Here is a 13,403-nt window from a genome sequence, read left to right as displayed (position 1 = left end):
CAGTATTAAAGAGTTTGGTTTTGCTAAGAATCCTGAGGAACCATGCGTGTACAAGAAAGTTAAAGGGAGTGCAGTGACATTCCTAGTACTTTATGTTGATGATATCCTGCTCATTGGGAATGATGTAGGATTATTGCAATCAACTAAAGTATGGTTAGCCAGTAAATTCTCCATGAAAGACATGGGTGAAGCATCCTACGTATTGGGGATACAAATCTATAGAGATAGATCAAAGAGGATGCTCGAACTCACCCAAGCCACCTATATCGATTCCATTATAAAATGATTCTCTATGGAAGAGTTCAAGAGAGAATACTTACCAATGTGTCATGGTGTTACTCTATCTAAAGCTATGTGTCCCAAAACTGATGAAGAGATAGAGATGATGACATGTATTCCATATGCGTCAGCTATTGGTAGTATCATGTATGATATGATATCGACACGTATTGATGTTGCTTACGCTCTGAGTGTTACAAGCAGATATCAGGCGAACCGTGGTCCAATGCATTGGAAGGCCGTGAAAGATATTCTTAAGTACTTGAGAAGGACTAAGAATTTGTTCATGGTCTATGGGGGTGGAGAATTGAAATTGGAAGGCTACACTGATTCTATCTTCCAATGTGACTTAGATGATTTGAAATCGACCTCTGATTTTGTATTCATGCTATATGGTGTGGCTGTCTCTTGGAAAGGTTCCAAGCAAGACACCGTTGCAGATTCCACCACTGAAGCTGAATACATTGTTGCATCTGATACAGCCAAAGAGGTAGTTTGGATAAGGAATTTTGTCCAAGAGTTGGGCGTTATTCCTAATAGATTTGATCAAGTCCCGTCGTACTGTGACAACACTGGTGCCATTGCGCAAGCAAAGGAACCAAGGTCTCATCAGCGATCCAAACATGTACTGAGGAAGTTCCACATCATACAGGAGATAGTGGGAAGAGGAGACATATCAGTCGAAAGACTCCCCTCTGTAGATAATGTTGCTGATCCACTTACATAGCCCTTGCCAGGACTATTGTTTCAGAAGCATCGCGAAGCAATGAGATTAAAGTTAAGGGTAGTTGACTCTAGGACAAGTGAGAGATTGTTAGAGTAGATGCCCTGCAAGCCAACGGTTAGCTAAGGAATTTATTGACTCAAGTGAAATAAACAATCTTTATTTTAATATAATTTTACTTTTAATGTTTTCGTTATACTTTATCTGTATACCCATGCAATCAGCATAAATAAAGTACTTGATTATGCTTTAATACAAATTAATTGTAATTCGATGTTGAAGCTCATTTGTAAACACTGCATATTCTAAATTCGTTCCTAGTTGATTCAGCCGCCTAAAACATGGATAAAAGCCGCTTGAGCTCAAGACTAGCATCTGTGAATTTGTGTACTGTGTTTCTTGGTAAGGGCATGGGATGTCCAAACATGCAGATGAGTAGTCATATGATGATTATACCGAACAACCCTCCATCGGACTTTCCAAGTGGTTATCATTCATCGAGAGGATAAGTCCGTGGTTATGATTGTACACCATTAGTCCTTACGACCCGGGACATCATTGAGGCTCTATATGCTAGGGCTGTGCTTTGACTCGTTTACCGGCTCCAGGAGAGTCATCAGGTGGCGAGGTTGGGTACAGTTGCGACACATATAGGAGCCAGTGAATTGTAGTTGGGGATTCACCGCTCACCTACGGGTGTGGATATCCTGTGTGATCTGATGAAATAATAGTGCATGGAATATCTGGCCAGAGTATGAGATGTACGTTAGAGAAGGAGTTCTCAAATAGTACACGCGATGCCACTATTATATTTATCACATAGTTATCGAATTAATATGCAACCCTTGATGAACCAATGGTTGCAAATTCGATCGGGATATATGAGATGAAGGGACCGTATTGTGCGTTAATCATAATCGACTGGTTCTTGCAGGCACTATCAGTGATACCTAGGGGATCATGGGGCGATGCAACTAGACGCTCTTACCATGATCCGATGGGTGCAATCAGAAATGAGTCCTGACATTCTTGATCAAGGTGTTGATAAAAAGAATGGGGCTAACTAGGGTAAGCCCGAATAAATGATTATGTCCTGAATCACAAAGAGTTGTGAACCCACGGCTAGCTGTATCCCTGAATCATTGAGGGTCACACAAGCACCGATTTACTTGTTTCCGTTGAGATAATAAATTCAATGAGTTGAGTTGAATTTATAAGAATTAAGTTTGATATGATCAATCGATAAGCTTATAAATAAAGTTTATAAAAGCTTATAGAAATTTTGAGAGCATGACTGTTAAGACAGTCAAAGGAGTACACCTGCCTTATTTAGACATTGACGATCTCGAAATTAAAGTGTGCATCATAATAACAAACAAGCTGAAATTGTCACATCGATGATATTAGATCGTCGATCGGGATTATGATGAGATTAATATAATGGGAGCATGGATCATGGGTTTGTAAGAGTATAAGTCGATCATGAAAATTTATTAAAGTTCTAATGGACTTTAACAATCAAATTATATTTTAATTGAGTTAAAATATAGCTCATTAAGTTTTTATAAAATATGGTATTGATTTATGTAATATGGAGATATTCATGATACCATAATTTAAAATAAAAACTTGCACACAAAACAAATAAAATTAATGCATGATATTCTTGATAAGAAATATGCATAAAAATCGAGATTGTTTTTTATATGACATGAATTTAGAATTTTTAATTAACTTAATTAATTTGATTAATTAAGTAAATTAAGGATTAGAAATTAAGATAAGGATTTTGTTTCTTCATTTTGAAAAGATATACGAGAGTTTTTAAAAAGGAAAAAGAGGTGTTTCTCTCATAATTTTTTTTCTTGGGCAAGAAGAACAAGGTTTCGGCTCTTCCCAATTCAAAAGGGCTGCTCTCGTTTTCCTTCTTAGTTGCAAGGAAAATTCGGCTTGTGTATTGAGTCGATTTCTTTTGTGTTCTATCTCTTCGAAAAATATATTCTAATTTTCTAGTGCAAGTTAGAAGAGTAACAAATAAACTGGTCGTGGACCTGATTCGGAGATTTGAAGAAAGCTCGAAGGGATTTACAACAAGAGCTATATCCGCCAACACCGGAATAGTTGGAGTCGAGTGATTTATTCACAAAGGTATAATTTTCTAAACATCCTATGTATGTTTTTGTTAAAATCATACGAGCGCCCAAAGCAAAATATACATCTTGAATGTCAAGATCTAAAATTTGTAAAATTTCCGCTGCGTTTGGGTGCGTAAAAAATCGGGATCCAACAGTGGTATCAGAGCCAATGTTTTTTCTAAATCGTATGGTTTTGATATTGAATAATTTATTTCTAACCACACATGAAAATTTTTCAGAAAATTGTTGCACCATTAAAATTTTATTTTCCGGAAAAAAAAAATATTATTTTCGTTTCTGTCCGGAACTGTTTCGGGCAGCCCGTGGGCGCAGGGTTGTGGGGGCAACGCCCCCATAAGCTTTTTTTTCTGCCGTTTGCCAGTCTCCAAACATTTGGAAACAAATCAAATCGTAATCCTGCTCTGAAAGGAAAAGATATCAAATCAAATCACAATCTTGGTAAGATTTGTGCTCCCGCTATAAGTATAGGCTCCTTCCCCGCTTCATTCTCACTTCACCCCTACAGAATTCATCTACGATCTACGACACAATTCTCCTTTGTTCACACCCTAGCCAACCCGCGCCCACCGCCGCCCTCGCCACACCCTTCGCATCGCCCAAGCCTCACCCAAGCTCGTCCGGCGCACTCGCCTCTTGCTACTTGCCCCTCGCAATGCCGAGCTCTCGCCCATCGCCCAGCCGAGCACTCCCCAGCGCTCTCCCCTGCCGCGCTGACACGCTCGCCCGGGTGCCTCAGCCATGCTCGCCCATCGCTCCAGCTCGCCGCGAGCCCACGCCTGCCCTAGCACGCGCTCGCCCTGCCGAGCGCCCAGCCAAGCCTCGCCACCTGTTGAGCGTCGCCCTGCCGACCGCTCACGCTCGCCCTGGCGCTCCTCACACTCGCCCTATCGAGCCGAGCGCTGGCCTCGCCCACAGCCTGCCGAGCCCAGCGCCCCCAGCTCGCCCAGCGCCTGCCGAGTGCCTCACCGAGCACCCAGCCGAGCTCCTGTCCCACGCCCGCCCTGCCTTTCATCACGCTCGCCTTGCCACTCCTCACGCTCGCCCTTCCGAGCCGAACGCTGGCCTCGCCCACAGCCTGCCGAGCCCAGCGCCCCCAGCTCACCCAGCGCCTATCCGAGCGCCTTCGCCACCTGCCGAGCGCCCAGCCGAGCTCACTTCCCACGCTCGCCATGCCCCTCCTCACGCTCGCACTGCCGAGCCGAGCACCCTCGCCCCTACCAGCGCCCTCGCCCAGCAGCGCGCCTCGCTCTCGCCCAGCAGCGCGCCTCGCCCTCGCTAGCTCGCTGAGCACCCCGTCGTGCTGCGCTCGCCCCGTGCTCAGCACGTGTTCCTTCTTGCGGTCCTATCTTTTGAGTGTTTTTCCGCGTTTTACCCGGGTCAGTTCTCTCCTTTATATGTTTGTTTATCCTTAATAGTTATGTCTTCTTCCAATTCAGATTTCTACTCCGACTCTGGTTCATCGAGTGGTTCCGAGAGAACCAACGAGTCTAGTGAGTCTAGCAGGTCCAACGAATCTAGCAGGTCCAGCGAGTCTAGCCATGGTAGGACTTCCCTAGCTGATCTTGATTTTACCCTTGATCCTCCTGAGGAGGAAGTCACCACTCATAGTCGTCCGTGTAAGGAAGTCCGTCACGTGGTCCAACAAATGAACATATCTGAAACAGATAACCTATGGTACGGTCACTTGTCATCCCACATCCCTCCTGGTAGCGAGTCAAAACTTAGGACTCTGTGGCACATTCCTTCCTCTCACCAGATCATCATTCCTAGCCCAGAGGACCGGCCCTATCTAGCCCCCAAGGGCTATTACACCTTTATTCAGCATCATTTTGATCCAGGTCTCTGTTTCTCTTTGTGCGATTTCTTCCAAGAATTAAGCAAATACTACCAGGTGCATTTAGGTTTACTCACTCCCAATGCTTTCCGTTTAATAAGTTGCTTCGCTGTGTTACTCAGGGCCTTAGAACTCCCTTTAAATTGCACCACCTTTTCCTACTTCTTAGTTCTGTCCAGATCAAAAGATGGACCTTTCTATGTAACCTCCCGGTCTAGCCACAACTTTTCGATGGGGCCCCCAGTCATGTGAAGGACTGGAAAAAATACTTCTTCTTTGTCCAGCCACCCAAAGAATTGACTTGCTTTACCGATTGGTACCCTACCTTCACTAAACCCAATCTTTCCAAGAGTTATAAGAAAGATAAAGAGTATCTGAAGATAACGAGTGTAGTAGGAGATCGATGCTTTAACATTCCCAAACTTTTATCTGAAGATCTCCTGTGCCATGCCGGGATAAGTCCCGCGTAAATTAAGCTGAAGGAGAACGCCGGTATATATTCTCGCATCTCCACCCTCTTTATCTCTCTCTTGCTTATTATGTTATTTGATAATATTCTTTATTCGGTTCACTGTTTGTGCTTGCAGGTACTAGAGTCATGAACGCCCTATTTCTCCGGGAGCTTTCCAAGGGGAAGGCTGAGGGTTCATCATTAGCATCCCAGAAGCCAGTCATTCCAGCAGTCATGATGGGTACATAGGGAGACTGCTCCACTGCTGAGAAAAGGAAAACAGGTTCTTGCTCTACTGCTGCGAAGAGGCCTGCTAGCTCCCCTACCGGTGTGAAAAAGAAGAAGGCAAACTCCTCCTCTGCCACAAAGCGAGCCTCCTCTCCCCCTCCTCGCGCCAAGTCCCCTCCTCCTTCTGGTAAGCAAAAGGTGTCTGCTGATCCTAGCCCGTTAGTCCCCCCTCATGGTAAGCGCAAGATCTCTGAGATCTCAGTCGTATCGGTCTCTTCCCCATAAGGGTCTGAGTCAGAAGAGGAGCCTCCCCCTGAATCAGGGGTACATCCATTATACACCTCGGATACGGCCATCGTGGGGCGGGGTCCTACTCAATTGGCTCAGAAGGTAATGTATCAGCTTCCTTCCAACGCAGATGCAGCATTCATGAGTTAACTGGGGTGGTCAGACCTCCTTCGCCGGACATGCAGTAGCGTCACTGAGGTATACTTCTCCTTCCAACCTTTAGATTGATGTCCAATATATATTTGATCTTCTTGTCGTCTTTTCACCCTTGTCTACTTATGCAGGGCATGATGTACGTCGGGGAGTTGGCTGAGTGCGCTCACGCCGCTCGATCTGACGCCTGTCAAGAATTACGCGAGGGTCAGGCTCTCCGCGAAAAGCTCCAGGATACTATTGACGAGATGAAAGTGTCGTATGTTGAGGAGATTTTGGAATCTCAAGCTCAATTGTCGGAGTCCCAGATCCAGTGCGGCGAGCTCTCGAAACAGAAGCAGGAGTCTCAGCGGCTGACAGAGGATCAAGCTAAAAAGATCCAGAAGCTGAAGAAAGAATTAAAGAATTCACAGGCTGAACTTAGAGACGCCAAGGCCCGACATGCTGCAGAAGCCTCCTCCTTCAAAGAGGAATTTCTCAAATCCAAAGAATTTGTCGAGATCTGTGGCCCGAAAGCCCTTCACTATTTGAGAGTGGGTTTCGAGGGTGCATTCGGCCTTTTCAAGGCTCATGGCTATCCTCCGCCAGGCGCCCCTACTGACTTCATCGACCTTGGGTAGGTGAACCAATATTCCCAACAAATTCATTTCTCATTGAATTTTAATCAACAATTTAAATATTATCTTTCATCATTTAATTATTTAATCTCTTTATTTGCATATTTGTTCGAAAATAGTAGTGTTAAAATAGTCAAATCAATTTTCGTGATAAATGTTCAATAACTGAGAATAATAATTGTTAAATACAGTCTTCAGTAGAACGATACTCGTACTCACATACATTATACTATTACTTGACATCGTGCACTTGCGATTAATTTTGAGCATATAAAACATATTTTTATTAAGGGTTTAACAGTGCAAGTTTTTCTCGATCAGTATGTTTAAGTATGATCAATTATGAAAGCATGTTTATGAAAGATTTTAAGTTATGGCACGTCTATGTATGTATGCAAGTTCAAGCTCATTTCAAATCCAAGCTTCAAGTATGTATGTTCTATTTTTAAGTTGCATGCGATTTTATTATGTATTACTTGCTATTCTCAGTTTATACGTGTTGAGTCTTTAGACTCACTAGACTTGATCGATGCAGGTGAGGATGTCTATGAGGAGACAGGAGGTGGGGACCGAGGATCAGGCTTGGACTGAGCGGGAGGCTAGACCCGAGGACCGCCCACGCTGTTTTAATATTTTTATGCAAGTTAAAATACTCTGATTTTATGTTTGATGCGAGATGTTTTGAGCAAGCTTTTTCTTTTAACATGATTTTTATTGGTGAATGGATGATGTAGTGACGACCGTATTGATTTTATTTTCGTATTCAAGAAAATTTTAAATTTTTCCGCAAATTTTAAGTAGTAAAAAGTACGGTACGTTACAATCGCCCCATGATCACATATGTATCACTGATAGTGTCTGCAAGAACCTTTAGTCATGGTTAGCTTACAGAATGGTCCCTTCAACACATGTTTAAAATTTGGGATCAAAATATGGAGTTTTGGATTTATCCGGGATTTAAATGCATCACGAATCGTTAATTGAAGAATTAATTGAAACGCCTAGATTTAAACTTAATAAAATTATGGAAAATTAGATTTAAGCTTAAATAATTATTTGGGATAAGCCCATGTCATAAAGTGAGAAAAAGATAAATTCAAATATTTTTACGTTTAGGGGCAAAACGGTTATTTAACACTTAGGAAAATACGCGTCTAGGGGTAAAACAGTTATTTCACACTTAGAAAAATACGTAAAATCTTGGCAGCAGTCCCGAAAGATCATAATGCATGTTAAATGATATTATATGATTTAAAATGATGATTTTGATGATAATATGTAATTTTATGATTTATGGTAAAGCCGTGCAATTTTTACCGTCTCAAAAGCTATTTTTGGAAAATTATGCTATTTTATGATTTTTAAAGAATGCAAAATATTTTGAGAGATGTGAATTGACTGTGACATATGATATATGGTTTGTGGGGGATCCGTTTATGTGAGGACAGTGAACTTAAAATTTTGTGGGGATGACGTGAGGGCCAAGGCCCCAGAGGGACTTTATTTACGGGCCAAGGCCACAGAGGACCCCGACGATCGTATTTCTACGGTGGAGCCTAGTGCACATCCCCATGTGCCATGTGGAGTTGAAGACTGATAAGTCGACCGAAGGATAAAAGCTAGTCACTTTCAAAGATCAAACTTCAACCAAAATGATCTATGATTGAAAGCTTTACGATTTTAATTATTTTATGATTGATTTATGATGATGAATAAAGCTATTTTTAAATGAATTTAAAAATAATATATTTATGATTAAAACTATTTTAAATGGTTTAATTATGTTCAAAAGCTATTTTAAATAAAAATATGATTTTTAAATTCTTGTAATTGTATATGTATTATTTGCTATCAATGTTTAGAACGTGCCGAGTCTTTAGACTCACTAGGTTTGTATGATGCATGATTTTATGATTTAGGGGAGGTGCCGATGTTTGAGTGGATCGAATGAAACGGTACACACCTGAGGGCCTTTATGTTTCCGCACTAGCTTGTTAGATAAATTATTTAAAGATTTATGTTAAGGATTTTTATTAGAGATACTTTTATGCTTTATTTTTATTGTTAGTGATCTTTTCAAATATCGATTTAGGAGTTTTGGTTAGTTGATGATTTATGATTTATTTTATGCACTTGAGATTTCATAAGTTAATTTATTATGACTGTCAAAAATGTTAAGTTATTTTATTTAATATTTTATACTTTATGATTTATGATTAGAAAAAAATGTCAATGTCGTTTCAGGAACATCTAATTTGTTGCCAGCATTGCAAATCGGAATCAAGTTATAGAATGGAATAAGACGAATGTAATTCCAGAAGCAATGAAGAGAAGAGAGTTTTGGCTATGGTGCTAATAGAAAGTGATCTATAACTGTTACTTACTAAGAAAAGGGAAAACTTCCATCCACACAGTACAATTGTAAATGGATGTGCTTGGGCTGTCCATGAACGTGTAGATAACGAGAGAAGATCTCAAGCAGCCTCTTGTTCTAACAGGGTCGACATAAGAGATTTCATTAGACCGGATGGACTTAGAAGAACAAATCAAGAAGTTGGATCAGTCTAAAGCATCAAGAACTCTTGACTTATCCTAGTCCACCTCAAGTTTCAACATCTCAGACTGATCCTATTAAATCATATTCTAAAGTAGCTCCACATAGATTTACTAATCAGACTTAAGAAGTTCAAGTTCCTCAGGACTTCTCTAAAAGCCTTCTGGAAATTTCTTTGACCGCAATAGCTGAGATGCTACAATCTCTTCACAATAAAACTGTTCCAAAACTAATCCAAGTATCTGCCCCTTCAACAACAGAATTAATTATTACCACAACCTTTTCTCTGCATCGATGGAATCTGCAGCTGATCTGTCGTCTCATATTCCACCATAACACATAGAATGACTGTAAGGTCCAAAATGCGGTAACGTAATCTAACTACATGCAAATCTAGGAAAATAGAAAATTCTTAATTAAATTATTTTAATGGCATTCATTATATGTGGTACGCATGTTTATATGTTAAAAATATGGAAGGACTATTTGAGACACGACCAAGGAATGGAGACCGAGGAATATAAAGGTAAAATATTGTTAATTAATTAACATATGGTATATTTTAGTTGTGATTTTCGAAAATGGTGTCTTATGAGATTTTTTTAAATGACGAGTCGTATTTTAAATCTGTAATCGATTTTTGAAAAAAACAAGGACTTTTTGGAGGCATAACTTTCTACTCAATTATTTATATCAAAATATGGAGCTTCCAAACCACAAAACACTTCATATCACACAAGAAACCTAGGGCTTTTCTCTCCACAACACATGAACACACACCACACGTTTTTTAAGCCACTTTCATGGGGTTTGAAGGAAAAACACAGCAAGGACTCCCCCGCCTCTCCGCCAACGTTTTTCGCATCTAGAATTGATTTTCGTTCGTGAATCATGCAAAAGCACACGTTATTCCTTCTTTTCTCATCATTCATACCATATTATGTGAATATACATGGTTTTATTAAAAATATGATACCCCTCCCCCTTATTTACTTTTGTTTTTATGCCATAGACATGGACAATCATGATTTTTCTTGCATGTTTTGATGGTTCTCGTTAAAGGGCAAGGGGCTTCCAATTAGGGATGTTAGAGGGATGAATTATAGTAGGTTTATTGATTCTTAGATGCATGGTTATTAGCTGGAATGAGGCAAGGCAAGGGTTGAACGTTTTTGGGTTTCAAACAAGCTAGGTCAAAGTTTTGGTGGGATAAAAGGGGGAGGTCGTGTGGGTGCTGTCTAGGTGAGGTTCTAGGCTCGTGAGGTCCTAGCCATGGGCCATGGTGGTCCACACACAGCTGGAGAGGCTCAGAAGGGCAGAGACTGCAAGAGATGGTTGTGCGACCTTGGGCGTGCAAAAGGAAGGAGAACCATGCATGTTCTCGTGCATGGCGCGTAGGGCTAGGCAGAAAGGGGTCCTAATTAGTTCGATAGGGTCCGAGCAGGGTTATGTAGTGTCTTGTCTCGTGGTTAAGGGCTAGGGTCGAAGATCTCATGGGTTGACTTGGGATAGGGTTTCGTTCGAATAGGGCAAGAATTTCCAATTCTTTGTGGTTTCTATGGGTTGTAAATGGCTTGATTTGGGTTGAAAAAGGGTTGGTTAGGTGTTAGTAAGCTATGATTTAAGTTTGGTTATGTTTCGGGTTGATTCAGGCTAAAATTGCGACTTCGGTTCAAGTTTAAAACGAATTTTGAATTTAGTTAAGGAGCTTAAGTTTACGTCAAAGAAATGTTTATGTGTGTTTTTTAAGGTGTCATGGTAAGTTTGGATGGATTCGAGTCCTCGTTTTAAGGTCCAAAGGTATAATGGTCAATTTTGGATTTCAGAGGCAAAATGGTCATTTCGCACCTGAAAAATGTATGAGAGTGTTCTGAATGCCTTAATGAATGTTAAAATTTTATTTTGAAATTTTATGGAATTTTCTGATGAAAATTGTAAAATGTTAAATAATAAGTTTTATGCTTGGTTTCAAGATTATGTTATATGCATGAATTTTTATAAGTGATGTATATGATAAAATGTATTAAAGGAGGTGATTTGATTGTGACTAATACGAACGCTAACACGAACACGAACACGAATACGAATACGAAATGACAAGATGATATGTAAGGCCAGGGCTCAGTCGACAGGTGAGTGTCACAGATGTCCCCGCCGCCTGGTACCATGGTAATACATAAGAATGATCAATCGACAAACAGCAGATACGAAAGTCGTAATTAATTATCCGAATTCATCTAAGGGGAAAACTTATATGTATATTTATATGATGAAAGAAAAATTTTATGATAAAATGAAAAGTATATGATGAAAGAAAAGTTTTAAGTTTATACATGTCATGAAAAAGTTATGTTAATAAAAGTATTTTCACTGTTACATGTGGATGTATACGTATTACTTGTTACTATAGTGAAGGCTTGTTGAGTCAATAAGCTCAACATGTTTGAATGATGCAGTTGAGTATTTGAATGATGCAGTTGAGTATTTTTATGTTGAGACAAGAGGGTTGAATGACTGAACTGGCTAGGCAGATGGTGCACTAACCCGAGGACCTTTACATTGCTAATTTTTATTACAGTTATGATTTTACATTACTGTAAAGATTTTGATGATTTTTGGAAGTAAAGAGTGGATTTTGAGAGGATTTTGACGTTATGATATTTTTGAAAAATTCAAGTTTTAGGTTTGGTTGGATGTTTACGAGTTAGAGACATTTCAGTTGGTATTAGAGAAATTTTCTTGTAAAAGGTTGTGCCACCACAAGTTCCAGCGAGCTCAGTCGTCAAGCCTCGAGTCTGTAATTTTAAATGCTTTAAATGATTTTAATGATGGCACATGCATGTTTACCTGATTATATGCTTAAGTTACATGATTAAATGCTACGTGAAGTTAATTGATATTTATGTGTAAGATGATGGATAAATGGTTCTTATAAGCTTAATGGTTAGATGCTTAGATTTAATTGCATGTTGGTTACATTAGAATTTGGAATACGTTCAGATATAATGCTTCCTAGATGCGTACCTAATATTGATGGACATACTGATACTCATGAGGATCGTAGAGAGAATGCATCCCCACTTCCCAATGGGGATGTTGCTACTACAGTGCTGGAGGGTATGGCACGTTTTTTTGAGCAGCAGGCTTATCATGCTCCGAGGCCACAGCATGATATGTATGATCAGTTTAGGAGGCTGGGTCTGAAGGAGTTTTCAGGTACCACCGACCAATTTTTTGCTGAGGGCTGGATCAGATCCCTTAATGTGCATTTCTGTTATCTGAATATGGGGGATGCTGATCGAGTCAAGTGTGCCACTTATATGCTGTAGGATGATGCTTCTCTTTGTTGAGAAGTAGCGGAGCAGGGTGTCAATCTAGCCACCCTTACTTGGGTATAATTCAAGAACATCTTTTATGAGAAGTATTTTACTGCTGGTGTCAGAGAACACTTGAAGATGGAGTTTATGAGGTTTCGTCAGGGAGACACGTTTGTGGCTGAGTTTATAAGGAAGTTTGATATAGGTTGTCACATCGTGCCCCTCATTGCTAGAGATGTTGCTGAGAAATTGAGGCATTTCTTGGATAGCCTCCGATCCATTATTCGTCGAGATGAGATGTTGATGAGATTGGCGGATTATGTAGTTGCCATTTCTTGTGTTCCAAAGTGAACAAGCCTTGAAAGATATTGATTTTGAAATGCAGCGCAAGAGGCAGCAGAATCAGCATAGCTCTTATCCAAACAAGAGGCAGTTTACGTGACCTCTCAGAGCTCAGGGGCAGCAAAACCCCCAAGAACAATGGAAGATGCCAGGGCAACAGAAGCCACTACAGAATTCAGGTGCCGCAAAGCCTGAGGAGAGGCAACTGTGCAAGCAATGCAACTGTTTCCACTTTGGCAAATTCATGTGGGGATCATTTAAGTGCTTCATTTGCAACGAGGAGGGCCATAAATCTACGGATTGTCCGAGGAATAAGGGAGCTACTACTGGTAGGGCATGTGTCATGCATGCTGAGGAGGCTGAAGTAGAGCCAGACACGACTTTGATCACTGGTAACCTAACTGCTTAACGTTCTTACATTGCTTTTATTGCATGGAAATTGGTTAGTGGAATTGATTGA

This window comes from Primulina eburnea, chromosome 12, assembly GCF_022965805.1.
Source record: "Primulina eburnea isolate SZY01 chromosome 12, ASM2296580v1, whole genome shotgun sequence".
NCBI classification, from domain to species: domain Eukaryota; kingdom Viridiplantae; phylum Streptophyta; class Magnoliopsida; order Lamiales; family Gesneriaceae; genus Primulina; species Primulina eburnea.
This window is presented reverse-complemented; position numbering follows the sequence as displayed.